Here is an 8,432-nt window from a genome sequence, read left to right as displayed (position 1 = left end):
AGTTTCTTCATAACCCAGACATCCGAAGGGGATCTTGCCCATATATTTGGACACTGATGCCTTCAGAGATAGGAGCATCAGCTTTGTTCCCATCTCAGCTTCAGTGGCTCCTTCCTTAGTGTGGCCTCGGGTTTGCTGGGCTGGACATCCCTGTGTTGAAGAGTCAGCCACTCACATATCACATGAACCTTTTAAATTTTACTGTGAAGCAAATAATTCACTCCTCATGCCCTTGGTCACCCACGATCCATTGCTGGGTGTTTGAGGACTTTCCCATATCTTGCTTTGGGGCTCAGTGCTGTGCTAATGATGTGTTGGTCCTGGTGTGGGCTCTGTTTACCAGCTTCTGATTCCTCACCAAAGACCTTGGCCAGGTGCCTGACAGCGACAATTGATCACCAGAGGAGCAAGAAAGCAGCTGAAATGGACCGGGCCACCTCTGGGCTCCTGGTGGAAGCACCTCCTACAGGAAGCAGGTCAACACCTCAGCAACCCTCCTCAGAAGCACCTTTTCCTAGACCTGAGGCATCTTTTGGGTAAAAGGACAATCTGTTGATTTTTACATTTTGCTGAAAATTTTTCTTAGTGGCAATCTGTTAGGTGTGACACTTGCCACTGATTTTTTTTCCTTTGTTACTACAGAGCTTTATTATTCTGGAGCTCTAAAGCCTCCTGGGGTGAGAACCTATCGCCTACACACAGCTTGGAGAGAAATGACCTATAATTCTTGTTCTCTAAAGGTGTATGACTATCAGAACACCAGTCCTCAGCTCTGCCATGGGGCCTCTCTCCTGTGCTTCATTCCCTTACAGTTTTCACACCCAACCCCTCTCATCAAGTTCCAATTTTCCAGGGAAGGAGGAGGGAAGAACATCCAATTGCAAGAAAGAGAAGAGGGACTCTTGTCATGGGCCCTGCAGATTTTGAAGTTCAAGGCACAAGCTCCAGTGACTGTCTGTGTGTTTAATAGTTATGAGGATGATATAGATTCAGGATTAAGTGTTTCCTACCCTGTACCTCCAGCCGATCCTCTCCGCAGCTTGAACCTTGTGGAACCCTAGAACAGTGAAAACAGTGTCAGCAGCCATGAAGTTCCAGAATCAGCCTGCCTGCTGGTCTCTCTCCTGTGACCAGACACTTAGGAACCACGGCTCCTGCAAGTGGGCAGGTCTGGAAAGAAATGCATGGACTGAAGTGATTAAAGCTGTGAAAAAGAAGAATCACTTACCCTTTGAGACAGCATGGATGGACCTGGGGTATATTATGCTAAGTGAAATTAGCCAGTCAGAGAAAGACAAACATCACATGATCTCACAGAAAATGAACTGACCAACAAAATAAGTCCAGATGCATGGAGGCATGGATATATCTCTGGGAGGGGGTGGGGGATGAGAAAAGATTAACCGAAGAACTTATATACATAGCCCATGGACATAGACAAGAGTGTGGTGAAGGCCTGGGAGGGGCTGGGGGTGGTGGAAGGGGTCAATGGAGAAAAAAGGGGACTTCTGTAATACTTTCAACAATAAAGATAATTTTTTTAAAAAAGTGTAACCTGATCCACTTCATTGCAAACTACGTGTGTGTGTGTGTGTGTGTGTGTGTGTGTCTGTGTGTGTGAGAGAGAGAGAGAGGAAGATGTTTTTTTAACAGCTTTCTTGAGGGGTAATGGACATACAATGAATGGTACATATTTAAAATGTACAACTGGACACGTTTTGAAATATGTATACACCGGTGACACCATCATCATCAAGAGAGTGAGCATCTCCATCACCCCAAAATTTCCATGTCCCTCTCTGTAACCCTCCCTGCTGCCCTCCCACCTCTCCCCAGCTAACCCCTGATCTGCTTTTTGTCACAAATAAGTAGATCGACAACAACTTATAATACTAGTTAAGTCCAGCAGGCAAATTCTTTCTTTTTATAGGTTACACCTTTCATTGTGTGCTAAAAATTCTCAATTCCCAGAGAAAGACAGAGACAGAGGCAGATGAAAGGCAGATATTGGGCCACCTCCTGGGAGTGTGGCCCTAACCATAGCCCCAGCTTTGCTCACATGCCCTGGCACCCTACCCGCGGAACACCCGGACCAGCTCCTACCAGCTTGGCAGCAATCACCAGTCTTTCCTGGCAGCGTACTTACAGAGTGGACACTGGGCCAGTGCTGGCACCAAAACACTAAAAGTCAGCAATAGGACACTTGAAGCAGTCAGCTGAAGCCTCACCTCTCATCCCTATACCACCCAGCTGCTAAGCAAAAGGCACTCTTCTTCGCTCTCCTTTCTTGCAGTTCCCTCTTCCTGCTCTGCTCCTCAGCATACTGGATTTTTCCACACTGGCTCCTTTCTCAGCCGTGCAGCCTCCAGAGCCCACATTATTTTTTTATCCTTTATTTATTTTAGAGAGAGAGGGGAAGGAGGAGAGATAGAGAGATAGAGATATAGAGATAGAGATAGATAGAGATAGATAGATAGATGAGAGATAGATAGATGAGAGATAGATGTAGATAGATATAGGTAGATGATAGATAGGTAGGTAGATAGATGATGATAGATAGATAGATAGATAGATAGATAGATAGATAGATAGATGATAGATAGATAGATAGATAGATGATAGATAGATGATAGATAGATATAGATAGATAGATAGATAGATAGATAGATAGATAGATAGATAGATGATAGATAGATAGATGATAGATAGATAGATGATAGATAGATAGAAACATCGATTTGTTGTTCCACTTATTTATGCATACATTGGTTGACTCTTGTATGTACCCTGACAGGACATTGAACCCACAACTTGGGGTATCGGGATGACACTCAAACCAACTGAGATACTCAGCCAGGGCAGAACCCCATGTTATTATAAATGAATGCTTCTCTGTCCTCAGTCTGCTTGCAGAACTGTGTCTCTGACTTGCCTGAGGATATCACACCTTCTTCAAGCAAGTTCTGCACCTATTGGCAGGTGGGGCGAGGTTGGGTGGCCACCTGGCTCCCCACTGCTGCATCCAGGTCCATACTCTTTTTTTAAAACATTTATCTTTATTGTTGAAAGTATTACAGATGTCCCCTTTTCCCCCCCATTGATTCCCTCTTCCCCACATTCATACCCCCACCAGGCCTTCACCACACTTGTCTGTATCCATGGGTTATGCAAATATGCAGGTAAGTTCTTTGCTAATCTCCCCCCCCCCCCATCCCCACCTTCCCACTGAGATTCATCAGTCTATTTCATGCTTCTATGTCTCTGGATCTATTTTGTTCATCAGTTTATTTTGTTCATTAGATTCTACATATGAGTGAGAGCATGTAAAACTGAATTAGGAAGATTCAGAAAACTCAAATAGACCAACAATAACAGATGAATTCAAAGCAGCAATCTAGAAACTCCCAGGAAACAAAAGTCCTGGTCCAGACGGCAACACAGGGGAGCCCCACCAAGCATTCTACTTCTTATTACAGCAGTCCCTTTAACATTTCTTGCAATGCTTGTTCGGTGGTGGTAAACTTCTTTAGCGTTTTTTTTTGTCTGGGGAGCTCTTTAATCCACCATCTATTTTGAATGATAGCCTTGCTGGATAGAGAAACCTAGGTTTCAGATCCTTGTTTTACATTACCTTGAATACTTCATGCCATTCTCTTCTGGCCTGTGGAGTTTCTGATGAAAATCAGATGACAGCCTTATGGGAGCTCCTTTGTAGATAACAAATTCCTTTTTTCTTGCTGCCTTTAAGATTTTCTCCTTGCCCAGCCAGTGTGGCTCAGTGGATGAGCCTTGAACCTATAATCTACGATATCGTGGTTCAATTCCTGGTAAAGGTACATGCCTGGGTTGAGGGCTCGATCCCCAGCAGGGGATGTGCAGGAGGCAGCCAATCAATGACCCTCTCTCATCATTGATGTTTCTATCTCTTTCTCCCTCTCCTTCCTCTCTCTGAAATCAATTAAAAAAGAAGAAGAAGAAGAAAAAGAAGAAGAAGGAGGAGGAGGAGGAGGAGGAGGAGGAGGAGGAGGAGGAGGAGGAGGAGGAGGAGGAGGAGAAGGAGAAGGAGAAGGAGAAGGAGAAGGAGAAGGAGAAGGAGAAGGAGAAGGAGAAGGAGAAGGAGAAGGAGAAGGAGAAGGAGAAGGAGAAGGAGAAGATTCTCTCTTTGTCTTGAATTTTTGGCATTTTAATTATGATGTGTCTGGGCATGGGCCTCTTTGGATTCTTCTCGCTTGGGACTTTGTTCCTCCTGAACTTGTGCGACTTTTTCTTTCACCAGGTTAAGGACGTTTTCTGCCATTATTTCTTCAAACAGGTTCTATAACCCTTGCTCACTTTCTTCACCTTCTGGCACTCTTATGATGTGAATATTAAGTTTATGTTGTCCCACAGCTCCCTTAACCTGTCTTTCTGTTTTTTAAATGTTTCTTCTTTTTGGATCTCTGATTAAGTGCTTTTTTCTACCCTGTCTTCTAATTTGCTGACTGATTCTCAGCTTCAACTAATCTGCTGTTTATTCCTTCCAACGTATTCTTTATTTCTGCTATGTCATTCTTTTTTACTCCTCACCCAAGAATACTTTTTCCATTGCTTTTCAGAGAGAGTGGAAGGGAGAGACAGACAGAGAGAGAGAAACATCGATCTATATCAGTTGGTTGCCTCCTGCATGTGCCTCAATCAGGGCCAGGAATTGAGCCTGCAATTGAGGTATGTGCCCTTGGCTGGAATTGAACCTGAGACCCTTCAGTCCACAAGGCAATGCTTTAACCACTGAGCCAAACTGGCTAGGGCTGCTATGTCATTCTTAATTTTCTTCACAGTTTCCATATCTTTTCTCATGCTGTTGAGCATCCTTACAATCAGTATTCTGAACTCTATATCTGAGAGATTGCTTAACTCCATTTCATTTAGCTCTTCTGGAGAATTTTCTTGTTCATTCATCTGGGGCTTGTTTTTTTGTCTCACCATTTTGGATGCCTGTTTGGATTTGTTTCTATATATTAGGTACATATGCTAAGACTCTGTCTTTTTGGATGGTCTCTTGTGTAGGCCAATGTCAGACACTGTCATTGGCTTTGAGTACCCTGTTTGGAGCTATCATCAGCAATCCACAGCTCGTGACTCCCTCTGTTGGGGCTGCGTGTGTTTAGAAAAGACCAAGATGTGCACCAAGGTCTGCTTTTCCAAGGCCCATGTCCAAAGGCAGATCAGGCAAAGACTCAAAGCACCTGGAGATCTGCCTTTGCCTGCTGGCTGATTGTTATTCTCAGTCTCTCAATGAACCTCAGGCTGCAGACCACAGCAAGAGGTAAACTCCACAGTGTGGGGCAAGAGGTTTGCCAACAGGATGAGGAAATTGCCCCTCTTTCCCCAGGCAAAAGCTACCTGGATGGTAAAAGTCTGCCTGAGAAATATGTCCTCTGCAGTATGGGAGAATGACACAGCACAGGAATCCACATGGCTGCCCTCCAAACGCTATCGCCAGAGCCAGCACCTCTGGATTTTCCTCACACAGGTCTAGTCCACTCTGCCCTCCCTCTGCTGGAGCCCAAGGTGAGTGGTTGCACATAGAATTTTGTGCCTTTTGTCCTTTAAGAGGGTGCTTGTGTTTCCAGGTGTCTCTCCCTGGCAGACAAAAACACCATTGCTTTTCACAGCCAGATGTTATGTGGGCATCTTTTTCAGTTCTGTTGCTCTGGGCTGGGGAGCCCAGTTTGGGCTTTAAACCCCAGAGTTCTCAGTGGGAACCCCCCACAGCGGAGATATCCCCCCGGACCTTTAGCTGCTGCCTGTGGTATCCTGGCCAGCCCTCTCAAGCCTCTTCACTTTTTACCAGTCTCTATGTGGTCTCCACTTTATGTCCTTGGTTATGAGGGTGCTCTCCAGCTCATCTTCAGTTGATTACTCAGGATAATTTTTCTAAATTTTAGTTGTAATTCCAGTTTGGTCCTGGGAGAGTGTCAGTGTAGCTTCCACTTAATCTGTTGCCATCTTGGAAACTCTCTAGGTCTATATTCTTTTAATGTATGAAGGATGTTCAGACATTGAGTAGCCATGGAAATTGTCCAGCATACATACCAGTCCTAGTTTGCGCAAATGATGATGAAGATAATGTCTTCCCACAAAATAGGCAATAGCATCTGTGAAAGTGCTTAGTTCATTTCTGGCACAAAATGGGGATTGGAAAAGTAAGGCTTAGTTAGCATTTGTAGATTTTTAAAACTCCTTAAGATACAGGTAAAGATTTCTGAAACAAGACACAAAAAAGACCAATCCAAAAGGAAAAGATCAATACATTGGATAATAGTAAAATTAAGAATTTATTTTTTCTCCATTTTTATTGAGATATAATTGGCATGTAACATTGTATAAATTCAAGGTGTACAACATAATGATTTGACATATATATGCATGTGTGTGTGTGTGTATGTATATATATATACATATATATAATATGGCTAAATGACTACCACTATACATTTAGTGAAGACCTATCACCTCACAGAGTTACAAATTATTTTTCTTGTGATAACTTTTAAGATCTACTTTCTTAGCAATTTTCAAATATACAATACAGTATTGTTAATATAATCACCATGGTGACATTACATCCCCAGAACTTATTTTATAAATGGAAGTTTGTACTTTTTGACCGCCTTCACCCATTTCTCCTTCCCCTCCTCTGCCCCCACCTCCAGTAACCACAATCTGTTCTCTGTTTCTATGAGTTACTTATCTTCTTTATCTATTCATCTGGGAATAGACATTTAAGCTGTTTCCATGTCTTGGCTATTGTAAATAATGCTGCAATGAACATGGGAGTGCAATTATCTCTTCAAGATAATGATTTTGTTTCCTTCAGATATATACCCAGAAGTGGAATTGCTAGACATATGGTAGTTCTAATTTTAATTTTTTGAAGAACTTCCATACTGTTTTCCATAGTGGCTACACCAATTTACATTCCCAGTGTCAAAATATAAGAGTTCCTTTTTCTCCACATCCTTGCTAGAACTTATCTCTGTTTATATATATATATATATGTAATAGCCATTCTAACAGGCGTGAGGTGATGTCTCATTGTGGCTTCATTTTGTTTTGTTTTTAAATACTCGCCCAAAGACATGCTTAGAGAAAGGAAGGGAGAGAGAGAGAGAGAGAGAGATCGATGTGAGAGAGAAACATCAATCGGTTGCCCTCGGTACTCTCCCTGACCGGGGACTGAAACCGCAACCCAGGCATGTGCCCTGACAGAGAATCAAACCAGCAACCTTTTATTGCACAGGACGGTACTCAACCCACTGAGCTACTCCAGCCGGGCTCACTGTGGTTTTGATTTGCATTTCCTGGTGATTAGTAATGTTGAGCACCTTTCCATGTACTGTTAGCCATTTGAATCTCTTCTTTGGAAAAATGTCTATTCAGGCCCTTTCCCATTTTTAATTCCATTATTATTATTATTATTATTATTATTATTTATTTATTTTTTTTGCCATAGAATTCCATGAGTTCCTCAGATTTTTTTGGACATTGACCCCTTATCAAATGTGTGGTTTGCAAATATTTTCTCCCATTGTGTAGGGTGCCTTTTCATTTTGTTGATCATTTCTATTACTGTGCAGAAGCTTTTTAATTGTAAAATTAAGAATTTTTTTCATCAATAAGAGAATGAAAAGGTAAGTTACAGATGGTGAAATATATTTGTAATATCTATAACAAAGGACTTGTGTCTAGAATATATAAAAAAAATCCTACAAATTAATACAAAAAAGGCTGATATCCCAATAGCTGGAAATAGATGATGGCAATGGTTACCTAACAATCTGAGTATAGTAATACTAATGAATTGTACACTTAGAAATGGTAAATTCTATGTTATGTATGTGTTACCACAATAATAATAGTCTAATTAGTTAGTTAAAGATAAGCAGGCATTTCATCAAATAAGAGTGAAAGGAAGGAAATCCAAATGGCCAAAAAGCATATAAAAATGCTCAACCTCATAAGCCACAAGACAAATTTAAACTACAGTGAGAAACCAATGCACGCTAACCAGAATGGCCAAAAGGAAAAAGGCTGTTAATGGCAAGTGTTGGGGAGAAGACAGAGTAGCTGAAACACTCATCCACTGCTGGTGGGAATGTAAAGAGCACAATCCCTTTGGAAAACTCTTTAGCAGTGCCCTCTAAAGCTGAGCACTATTACCCAGACATTCCACTCCGTAGGCACTGATCCAACAGAAATGCGTGCGCACTGTCACCAATGCGGTGTACTAGAGTGTTTATAGCACACTGTTCACTGTAGTCCCAAATGTCCATGACCAGGAGAATGGATAAATACATTGTAATATATTTATAGAAGAAATTATTACGCTAATAAAAATGGATTAACAACCCATCTGCATAGTTGGCAAATCTCACTAACATAGTGTAGTG

Source organism: Miniopterus schreibersii (genome assembly GCF_964146895.1).
Source record: "Miniopterus schreibersii genome assembly, chromosome: 8".
Classification (NCBI taxonomy): Eukaryota; Metazoa; Chordata; class Mammalia; order Chiroptera; family Miniopteridae; genus Miniopterus; species Miniopterus schreibersii.
This window is presented reverse-complemented; position numbering follows the sequence as displayed.